Source organism: Schistocerca piceifrons, chromosome 1 (genome assembly GCF_021461385.2).
Source record: "Schistocerca piceifrons isolate TAMUIC-IGC-003096 chromosome 1, iqSchPice1.1, whole genome shotgun sequence".
In the NCBI taxonomy this organism is placed as follows: domain Eukaryota; kingdom Metazoa; phylum Arthropoda; class Insecta; order Orthoptera; family Acrididae; genus Schistocerca; species Schistocerca piceifrons.
The window spans coordinates 550361792-550373924 of record NC_060138.1 but is presented as its reverse complement, the minus strand read 5'-3'; positions in this window follow the sequence as shown (position 1 = coordinate 550373924).

The window sequence follows — 12133 nt, the reverse complement described above, 5'->3', positions numbered from 1 at the left end:
GACAGTGAAATTAACAAATGGATCCGGGACCAAACAGGAGTGGAATATGCAGTTTTCACAAGGAAATGGAGGTAGATGGGACTTGTAGTCTGTGAATGGATGGTAATAACTTGATGACATTAGAAAATATGCAGAAACAACATTAATGTATGTAGTCCAAGATCATAATCCAAGGAATGGTGTAGAAGAGGCCTTTATTGTGAAGTGCATAATCCAAGGAATGGTGTAGAAGAGGCCTTTATAGTGAAGTGGATATTGAGTTCTTGCTTTAATGGGGTTGCCATTGTTATATGGGTTCTGAGAAGTGTTAGTGATGGTTTGTGAACAGATGCCCCTCGTGATTCCACCAGTTCCCCCAGGACTGAATTTGTGTTCATCAATAGGAAACATCATGTGCAAGTGGTAGATCAGTTTGTGAGGGGTGTGTATGGGTGGGATGTGGGTGTCACTGGTATTTAACTAGTTGGATGTGAGAAAATCCTAAAAACCACCTCCAATCTGGCTGGCTCACCAGTGCTCATTGTTGTCCTTGAGGCAGATTTGATCTTCGATAGGCTTGCTTGCCTCCTGGGAGCAACGAATTAACGCACTTGGCTATATGGCGGCTCTGTTTGATGCTTTTATAAAAACAGAGTGCAACATTAGTAACCTGTGATCATATTCTCTTTTTCCACAACTGAAAGAGGTGGAAATGACAAAAAATCTGATGACATTTTATGGCAAGGTCGAAGGAGAGTAAATTAAATGAATGTCCAGTAACTATGCAAAGAGTACATTATATAAATGAGCCTTATATCTTGAAATCATTGTCACAGAATCAGCTGATTTTTTTACACTTTTGTATGTGGACCTTTTAATCAGAACTATTATTATTGAAATAGTGTAGTAACAAAGCTTACTGTTTTGTGAGAGTACTGTGAAAAATCCGTAACAAGAACCTGGAAAATGAAACTGTGTGCTCCTGTAATGATAAAATAATGTTCAGATATAGTTAAAAGATTATTTACAATAGTGTATTATGATATAAATTTGTAACTTAAAGTACTTCACGAATGGAGAGGATAAAAAGAAAAAAGTAGGAGGGAAACCGTATTACGATGAATGACACAAAACAGGAAAATGACCGCAATATAATTCAGACGTGATGCTGTTGTGATCAACCGTTGCATGAAATACAAGAAACGCATTCACAATTGTGAACATTATAAGACCAGCAACACAATGTATTGGTGACAGTGATGTGTTTCTCACTTTATGCGAGTGATAATCTTAACTGCCTCGACCATAAGAGCACACCTTTATGGCCAACCCAAACTTCCCTAGGTCCCCCTGTGTCTATGTTCTCCACTTTGCAAAATTGCTGTGATTCCTGCATAGGAAGACACGTTTGTCATGGCATGAAATACTATATTGCAGTGCCTGTGTTTTTATAATGTACTCTGCACTGTCCTCTCTCCCTGTACGAATAGCAATTGTGTGAGTACGAGACACAAAACACGGTGACACATAGGAGTTTGTCCTGGAGGCATGCTCAGATGGCTGAGGCAGTTAAGATGACCGCTTGTGTAAAGCAGGAAATCCAGGTTTGAGTCTTGGCGTGGCACTAATTTTCGTCACCAATACATTGTGCAGCTGGAGTCTGATCGTATTCACCGTTGCGAATACATTTCTTGTATTAAGTTATAGTTGCAAAATACATGTATTATCTAAGGAAGATCAGTTTTTGTTCCAGAGATGAATGAAAGCATGAGGCAGCACTTGACTACAAGATTATCTTAGAAGATATGTTGAAGAAAGATGTATCCATAATTGTAGATTCTTAAAAAACTCACCAGTATAATAACAATATTATCAAAAGGAAAGTTGCCACTCACCATATAATGGAGATACTGAGTTGCAGGTAGACACAACAAAATCTGTATTAGTGACTCTTTTTGTTGGCCTATCTGCAACTTAGCATCTCCGCTATATGGCGAGTGGCAACTTTCCTTTCCATAATATTGTTACATTCCATCCTGGATTTTCCATTGTTTGATTTCACCAGTATAATAATGGTGACTAAAGATTCAACCAATATATAACATGCTCTCACATATATCTCACAAAAGGACCATGCAGGTAAAATTATTGGGATTCAGGCTCTCAAGGAGGATAACTAGTACTGGTATTTCCTGCAGACCATTAACAAGTGAACAGGAAAGAGTGATGGGCTCAGTACAGCTGATGACAAACATAAAGGAGAGAGAAAATGAAAAATGCAGACTGAGAATAGTGGTAGAAGCCTTTCATATAAAGAGAAACATATTAATGTCAAATATAAATCTAAGTATTAGGAATACATTTCTGAAAATATTTGAAGTTGAGTCTTATACGGAAGTGAAACGTAACGATAAACAGTAGTATCCATGTGGACTGGACCTGAGAGAACATTCAGTACCGACTGGCTGCCATTTCATCCTCTGCCAGTGGCATCATTCGGATGTGGTAGGGAGGGTTGTGGGGTTATTGCAAGCTCTCCTGGAGTTGTCAGCTTCCCACACCTTGGAGCAACTACTTCTGACCAACATGCTTACAAGAATAGAATCCGAGCTTTTGATATGTGGTGTTGTTGAAGGTTAAGGCACGTAAGTAGGGGGACGGATAGGGATAAAACTTCTAGAGAGAGGTGATGGCTTCAAAAGAGTAGTCAGGTAGGTTGCTGTAACTGTGTAGAGATTGCACAAAATTACTTTTGTAGAATGTTATCTTAAACCAGTATCTGTATTGAAAACTGTGGCAATGTTGTAAATGCAAAGTAATACATTGTGTTGAAGTGTTCACATTTCCGTAGAACGAGTGCTCACGATTAATTACTGACCCTCAAATTTCAGCTGTACTGTGGTTATTGAAACATTGGTACTGTAATTGCATGTAAAAATGCCAAACATAAGGGCAGACACATGGCAAATGGCAACTGGCAACTGGATGCTGTAAGAACTCTAAGTAAATAAAAGTAGTACCAAGATCCAAAAGAAATGACAGATCATCGTGACTCGACTACTGTCACTAAGTTGATAGATATTTAGTAAACCTGTTACACTATGAGGCTACATTTGAAGGTTGTAAAAATTTGTTTTGCATGGTAGGTGTTGTGCTTCATACTTTGGCTTCCATTTCATACCTTTTCAACAGGTTTTTTCATTATGCTGTGACTATCAAATGAAAATGAGATCTGAACGTAATGTGAACACAAAATACGGCCACTGAGAATTGCAGCCTTTTCACAATATGTTTTCTATGGCAGACATGTTTGAAAGTGCATCAGTGAGCAATTAAATACTACAGTTATTGGCACTGATAAGGACATATTGGGGGGGGGGGGAGGTCGGGGAAAAACATTAACCCGAGAAAACATGCTAGCATTTTGTAGCACAAGGTGGAATGACTCGAATGTTAGTTTGCGAGGTTTCTATTTGGTAGTCATGGGGTGTCATGTATGACAAATTACACTACTTAGCATTTATTTAATTTGGCATCAATATTAACAAATTAGTATTTGATCTGTATGCGTTTTAATAAATGAGATGGTGATGCGTTAAGGACAGAGTATAAGTGTAGCAGAGGTCAATGGAGAATCATTCTAGTGGTGATATGGTCTGCAGATGGGAAGTCCACTAACATAAGTGACAGACAAAGAACAGCTTGTGAAGGCCTGGCAACTGTGAACGAGCATCTTGGAACCAACAATGCTGGTTGATGGTTTGCACATTATTGCTGTAAGCAGCTATGCAAATGTGATTTCGAAGACTTTTCCTGGCGTAGTAACTGCTGATATTCTTCACGGGTTTGCAGCCGGATCATGGCATCGACCAGACACAATATTTCAGCAGACCAGCTGGCCACCATCTTCAGGTGAGTTAATGCTCGTGCTGGTCTGCCAAAATAGTGTGTCTGGACGACAACATGATCCGACTGCAAACCTGTGAAGAATATCAGCAGTTATGCAAATGGTTGGATACTGAAATCTTGAGTAGGCAACAAGGTGTAGGGATGGCCATACACTGCACAGAAAAAGTGCTTGGAGAAGCTTGCCCACATTTGTAAAGTAGGGTAGGCAGCAATCTGTGGTAGTCCAATGTTGGTCAGGCATAAGTATTTTGGACCACAACATTCAGTGCAAATTTTAGAACCATGGGCTGCATAACAGACGACCCCTATGTGCTCAGATGTTGACCTAACAACACTTCAGTTACGAGCAAGGGATCATTGAGATTGGACCATGGAAACCTGTCGTCTGGTGACATGAGTCACATTTCTTGTTACACCAGGTCCAGTGATCGTATATAGGTACTACATCATCCAGGAAAATGGCCACTTGAAACAAGCACTGTATCACAGACATAGGCTGCGGGGGCAGTATTATGTTATGGGACATTCGTATGGGCTTCCATTGGAACTTTGGTAGTAATTGAAGACACCATGGCAGTTGTGGACTAAGTGAACTGTATTGTGGACCACCTGAATTCCTTCATACTTGAGGTGTGCCCTGATGGCATCTTCCAGCAGGATAACTGCCCATCCGAAGGATTGATTTATCTGTGCTACAGTGGTTTGTTGAGCATGATATTGGACTTGAGTTTACGACTTGACCACCAAATTCGCCTGATCTGAACCAATGGAATAAATCTCGGATGCTATCAGGCACCTTATTCGTGTCCGGCTATAATTTTTGGAAATTTTGTGAGCTGTGCATACACATTTGGTGCAGTGATGGGATGGTGAGGCGCGGCGACTCGAGCGCACAGAGAATTCCTCGAGCCTCTAGTTCTCAAGCAATTCTCGAGAAGCTCACAAGAAACGGCTCGGCGGCGTGTGCCGCTGCGCACCAGTCGGCTGCGACAACGTACGCCGCGCTGCTGTTTTATGAATTGAATGCCGCCGCTAGACAAACACGCTCGCTGCCCGCTGTGCTTGTAACTATGTTTCAGGTTTCATTCGAGTAATGTTGTTATTCAAATCAATAGGGACACTCGAAAACAAACATCATGGTGCTGGCAATACTTTACGAGGATGGAGTAACGTTACTACTCACAACATTCGTCGTAAACATCTCCGTAATGTATCAAAAAATACAACGGGCATGATTAGACGTCTTAAACTACACAATTTATCGAGCAATAAAACAGCGACATCCATGGATACAGAGGCTCATTCTTCCAATAGTGCGAGGCAGACAAAATATCCAGGTACGTATGGTACAAAAGGTGAATTCCGTGCAAAAGTTTGGATAGTGTCCGTAGCGGTCCGCCACGCTAAAAAAACATTGAGGTTTTTAATCGTGTTCCGATAACATACAACCTAGCTTTTGCACGATACAATATGTAATTTTATTGGACTAGTTGTCGAGCATAACGTATCCCCTTGCAGGAGCACTGATCTAAATCTTACGTTTCTCTTCATAGAGGGAAGTAAACGGCAACAACAGCTAGATGAAGCAATGGCCATAACAGACGATTTCAATCGTCGAGGACACTGGTTTTCGACATTTTGTTTCACTGTTGGACCCACAGTACTCGATACCAAATAGAAAAAAAGTTGTGCCTCATGATTGAGGACGATTACCATAAACAGAAAGAGGCTGTAAACTTGGCCGTGGAAGACTACTTGTGTTTCTTTAACGACCGATATTGTAACTGGTCATTTCTTTAGCACTGATTGGTGCCTGAAAGCTTTAAGTCTCGGGACATTCCCTTTCCCGGAAAAGCATACAGCGCTAAATGTTAGTGAGGTGTTAGATAACGTGATTTCAAAATGTAACTTTGAAAACAAATTTGTAAGCATTACTACTGAGAACACCAGTAACATGACGGCAGCCGTGCAACTTATTCACAGTGGCAACATGTGCCTTGGTTAGCACACACACACCATCAATTTAGTTGTGAAAAGTTCTTTAACAGCAACAGTGACGTCTGCATAATGCGGGAAAAGGCCAGAAAAATTGTTAGCTAGCCGGCCGAAGTGGCCGTGCGGTTAAAGGCGCTGCAGTCTGGAACCGCAACACTGCTACGGTCGCAGGTTCGAATCCTGCCTCGGGCATGGATGTTTGTGATGTCCTTAGGTTAGTTAGGTGTAACTAGTTCTAAGTTCTAGGGGACTAATGACCTCCGCAGTTGAGTCCCATAGTGCTCAGAGCCATTTGAACCATTTTTTGTTAGCTATTTTAAAACAAGCTGCAATGCTAATGGAAAACTCCATGAAACCCAGGATCTAATGAAAAATTGATTCAGGAAACCGAAACCCGATGGAACAGTACGTTTTATATGCTACAACGTCTAGTGGAGCAAAAGTGATGCATTGCAGCCCTTTTTTATCATTTTTGTATTCAGGTGTAGAGAACCTCACAGCTGACGAGTGGCGAATTTTGAGCGAATGTTTGTGTACTGGAGCCATTTGAAGTGGCAACAAGTGAAATCTCAACTGAAAATTATACCTCTCTTTCGAAAGCTATTCCAATAATCAGACAGCTAATCCGAACCATATGCAATGGGAAGTGGGCTACCACGACAGCGCAAGAGCTCTACAGCAATATCTGCACAACTCACTAATAGCCCGGCTAGGACTAATAGAAACAAAGTACATGCCGTTGCCACAGTTCTCGACCCAAGATTCAAAACGTTACTATTTACGGATTCTATTCATTCAAAACATGCCGTTGCAAGCCCAACTGCAGAGTGCACAAACGTGGTAGAGACCGTACGATCGCCTCATTCGGCTGCTAACGACACTAGCAACGAGTACCATTTCGTACAAAACGCCAGTAGCTACTTGTGGGCTTCTTTCGATGAAGAGGTTTCCAATAAAAATCTAATGAAAAGCGGTTGTGATAGCATAGACCTGGGGGTACAACGATATTTGGAAGAACCGTACCTACAACGCACGGATAATCCATTACACTACTGGGGAAAAAAAATGAAAACAGCTACCCCGGTCTAGCTGTCATGGCAAAAAAGTATCTTGCAATACCTGAGACGTCTCTTCCCAGTGAAAGAATATTTTCGAAAACAGGACTACAAACAAAGAAGCAGGCTAATAGGTCAATTGGTTAATAAAATCATATTTCTAAACAAAAATCGACGGCAGTGCAGCAATGGGATGTAAAAATGCCTTCTGCAGAACAACTTTTGTTTCCTTTCTTTATTCAGTCAGTAAACGCATGTATGCAGTTTCTGTATATAAAAGGCTATAGCACTTCTTTTTTACGTTTAAGCATACATGCAGAATGTACAAGGTAATTTATTTTGTTAGAATAAAGCTTCTGTTTCATGCGAATCCTGTGCTTTGTTTTAAAAAACAACAATTCTATGATTTTTGTCTTATGAGACACATACTTCAGTACGCATTAATAACGGTAGTACAGTTGAGATTAATCATAGAATTTCAAAGTTTTCCGTGCACGTACGTACGACGAGTGCGACCGCTGCATCTCAGTGCTTCGTGTACTGAATGTTTGCACAATTTCTCAGAGAGCGCAGCACTGTCAACTTCTCGATCGTACCCGAGACATTCTCGAGAAATTGCCTTCGCGTCGCGTGTTTCTCGAGCGATCATAGCCCATCCCTAATTTGGTGCCACATATGTATGGAAATCCATACCATGCTGATCACTGTTGCACTGTAGTAGGTGGACTAACACACTCTTAAGCAGGCAGTCAGAACGTTTTGGCTCATCAAAGTGCATTAACAGTCCCCTGTAGCATGAGGGTCAGCAAGACACCTTTATCACAAGGCTCAGTAACCAGCAGGTACTTAACTTTACTGATGTACTCTAAGCTCAGCCAATCAGCACTGTGTGTAACTTATTGTTGGTGTCCTTGGAACAGTTATGTTCAGACCTACACATTCTTGTGTTAAATAAATAACATTTGTAACAGTAACTGTATTCTTTCATAAACATAACTACTATAGCCATGAGTGGCCGGATACAAGTGCACATCGAAAGACAGGAGGGAAATGGTGATGATGCAAGGTGGAAGAACTGCCTGCAGATGGGACTAAAACCCACACTGGAGTCAAGCAATTGGGCTGACCAAACAGCGGACCTGCAACAACAAGAGCATGACAATAGCAACCTACACAACAACAAAGAGCAATGAACCTTCAACACAACATTGTCAACAGGTCAAGTACAAACCACAATCCGAATTGAGACCAAAGAGGAAAACCAATACGTAAATGAAGTCTTTAATAAATAGACATTAGTATAGTGGAGATAGTAATGAACACTATCAGACGAAGTACACAACCGAGTGAGTGCTCGAGGTGCAGTGATATTTATGCCGGCTGTGAGGAACACTATTGGCCTACGGATTCATGTGGTGAGACAGTGGTGTACTTATTAGCAGAGTGCAGTGCTGCGGTGAAACTGCTATCTATCAACCATCAAGATCAATTTGCTCTGGCAGTCATTCAACTTCCGCGCTGCCTGATTGGTGGAAACACCCCAGACAGTAAGGTGAAACCCAGGTTCAGCCTCAGTGACTTTAGGCTATGGGGAGGAAGTGTGGTTGGCAGTTTCCATCGGAATATCAGCAGAGATGAGCATGCCAGGGGAGAGGGAGAACCACTGAGTGACAGTGAGCCAGAGGGGAGGGCAGGGCAGGGGTGCCAATTGGATGTCCGCAGTACACGGCTGTGGTTCTGACTATTGTATCACATTGGCACCAGAAGGCAGTGGAAGAGTGGGTTGCGGAGGCTATGCTTGTATCCTAGGCCGAAGCTGGTTGTGGTGACGACACTCGAGCCCCCTTTTGTGTTTGGACTGACAACTTGTCGCCCATGGGTGGACAGTACCATTGCTTGTGTCCAAGCCTCAGCACTCCTGTAAGACTGTGCCCACACCACCATGCTAGGAGTTTAACGTGAGGTTCTGACAGTGACTTGTCAGTAGATGAAGCAAGGTCTGAGGCTCGCGACCATGGAGGGGCTCTGGGAGGCTACGATTGTTAGTCGGTGTGGTGTGATAAGTGCTCAAAAACAGAGTAAGGGCTGCTGCAGTGGTGGAGGATTCAGTAGGCTTTTTCATCTGCTGCTTAAAAATTCAGACTAGACATTCGGCTTCACCATGGAGGACAGGTGGAACAGAGGGCTACAGATGTTGCCATTGACGGCACTGAAGTCTGCGAAGGCAGTGGTGTGAGCCTTTGTGAGAGACCAATGTGTGAGGCAGTCCTTAGATGGCCAAAACTTGGGTTAAGGCAGTAAGAGTGGCCTCAGTTGTGATGGATGCTATGCCTTTGACATAGGGGTACTTACAATAAGCATGCACATAAAACTCAAGAATGTTGTAGTCTCAAGGGAGGTGAGGAATAGGCCAGGGGGCAAAGGACTGAGGAGGTGCCACCTGGTGCTGGGCGCATGCTGCGTAACTATGGCTGATCTTTTAAATGTCAAGATCCTGGGCCAGTACACATGGTGCTGTGCCAGCGTCTTCATATAGGACATGCCCCAATGACCCCAGTCGAGCAAGCTCAATACCCAACAATGCAGTTCCACCGGAATAACAACTCGATGTGCATCCATCTCAGAATCCAAAAGGATGACACCATCCACAACAGAGAGGTAGTAAGAAAGCTGTTTCCAAGGGCAGAGCTCTGTCGTCGGCCAACCCTGTCACAGGGTGAAGTCACAGCTCATTGCACCGGTGACATGTGTGAGCGTAATGGGAAAATTGTCCAATGTATGTTGTCATTCAGCATCAATGTGGAAGCAGAGAACTTCCTGTTGATCAAAATCAGGGTCCAGACCAGTCGGTAGACGGAACAATGTACCAGCGTTAGATTGCTGGGCTGTCAGCTTTTACCAGACAGTGTAATTGTAGGCACTGAGGAACAACACCCAGCATTGGAAGCGTTGCCCTATTCATTCTGGGAGATTGGAATGCGGCTCGAATAATGCCACTCAAGGCTTGTGATGTGTAATTAGGGAGAACTGTAACCCAAAAAGGTAGACATGAAATCTTGTGACTGCGCATATTATTTCCAAGGCCTCCTTTTCGATCTGGTAATAGTTGCGCTGTGCCAGGGTCAGGGTCTGGGAAGCATATGCTACAGTGTGTTCAGAACCATCCCTATTCCTATTTACCAAGACTGGTCTGATACCAAAGGTGGAAGCATTGGCTGCCACAACCAAAGGGCGGTCAGGAAAGAGTGTGAGGCTGGGTGTGGATGTCAGCACAGTTTTCAATTTGACAAAAGCCTGGTCGCAGGCAGGGGTCCGAGTATAAAGGACCCTTTTTAACCAACTGATTGAGAGGTCATGCAATGTGGGATGCCTGGAGTACGAATTTAGCGTATAGTTGAGCTTGCCCAAAAACGCTTGTAATTCAGGTAAGTTAGGTCGGGCAAAGTAAAGAAGTGATGGCAACGTTCCAATTGGTAGGCCAGATTACCCCTTTACAGTAATCCACTCCTGGCTGCAAAAATCTGCATTTCTCCCAATGACAACGCAGGCCCGTCACGCAGTGTCATGAACAGGGTGAGGAGGTTTTTGGAATGCTCCTGGCAGGAGGATCCTGTGACACTAAGTTCATCCAAGTAATTGATGCAAGCCACAATTTGCTGTATCAACTGTTTCAGAAATCACTGGAATATTGCAGGGCTGAGGAAATGCCAAAAGGGAGTTGCTTGTACTTTTGCAACCCAAACGGCAGGAATATTTCCCCCAGTCAGTTTGATGAGGAGATCTCCTTGCCAGGGAACAGGATAAGTTTCTACCTGTGACTGGGCATTGATGGTCGCCTTGAGATCCCCACTCAAGTGAAGAGACCCATTTGGCTTCGGATGATAACTAGGGGCATGGCCCATTCACTAGATTTGACAGGTTTGACAACCCCAACTGCCTGTAGGTGATAGAGTTCCTGCTTCGCAGCAGCTCAGAAGGCCACTGGAATCAGTCTGGTGGGGTAAAAATGAGGCTTGGCATCTGGCCGAAGGGTGATGTGTGCCTGAAAGTCTGAAGCATACACCAAATCCGGTTGAAAGAGAGACAAAAACTCTGTGCAGCAGTCATCCAGTTCCTGGAAAAGGACCACAGTGGAAACCATTTTGACTTGATCTGAGATAGAAAATCCAAATGCTGTGAAGGTTCGGAGGACAAAAATGTTGGTAGCCAAAGGATGGTTGACAAAAAGAACACCTAAAGTTGAGTAAAGTATACGTAAGTTGCTGCAAGCGACAACTGCCCACAAAGAAGAATCACACCATCTCCATAGGTCACCAAATTGTGTGAGGGTGGAGCCAAGTCAGGTGAATCCTGTTGCACACAAGTCACCTGATTGATCAGAGACAGTATCCACCAGAAAACAGTTGTCCTGGTGAAGCATGAGAAACAGTTCCTAAGTGAAGGGGTCACCCTGGGGGGGGGGGGAGACTACTGTCTGCAGTGCGTGTACGATGTCCTGATGGTTGTGGCACTGGATGGGGTCAGGTCATGCACCTGTGACATACTGAAATAAGGTCCCTTTCCTTGCCTCAGCATGTACAGGAACCCCAGTAATCTGGACAGTCTGCTCAGGAGTGAGAGGAGTAGCATGTTTAGAACGGCCCCCATAGCTGTCATGAAGGCCCACTGGAGGCTTCAGAAGCCACTGAGACCACGGACAAAGACGAATCATGATGTTGCTGCAGTATGGCGGTCATCCTGCATTTACGATGCTGAGTTGGCGCATGTGAACTGTCACGACTTGTGGGCTTGCTGTGAATTGTTTGTTAGCTGCCTGTGCAATTTCGAACAAATGAGCAATGTCCGAGGTGTCCTCTAATTTAACTGGGTTACCCAGTTTCAACACCACCGTGTGAACCTCCGCGTCAGGCATCAGTTGAACCACATTATCAACAATCAAGGAGTTGGCATAGGAAGCCTTACAGCCTTGATTGACACAAGTAAAAACACATTTTTGGCTGAGTACCTGTAAGTCAGTGAACCACAATTGGAACGACAGTCCAGGCTGTTTATACTATTGGTGTAGTTCTAGCGTGGAGACAATCACATGGTACTGCTGGGATCAATAATTAGTCAGCAGAACGCTTACCTCCTGAAAGGAGAGGGTGACGGGGTTGGGCACAAGTGCCAATTTTCGGAGGAGGAGGAAAAAAAAA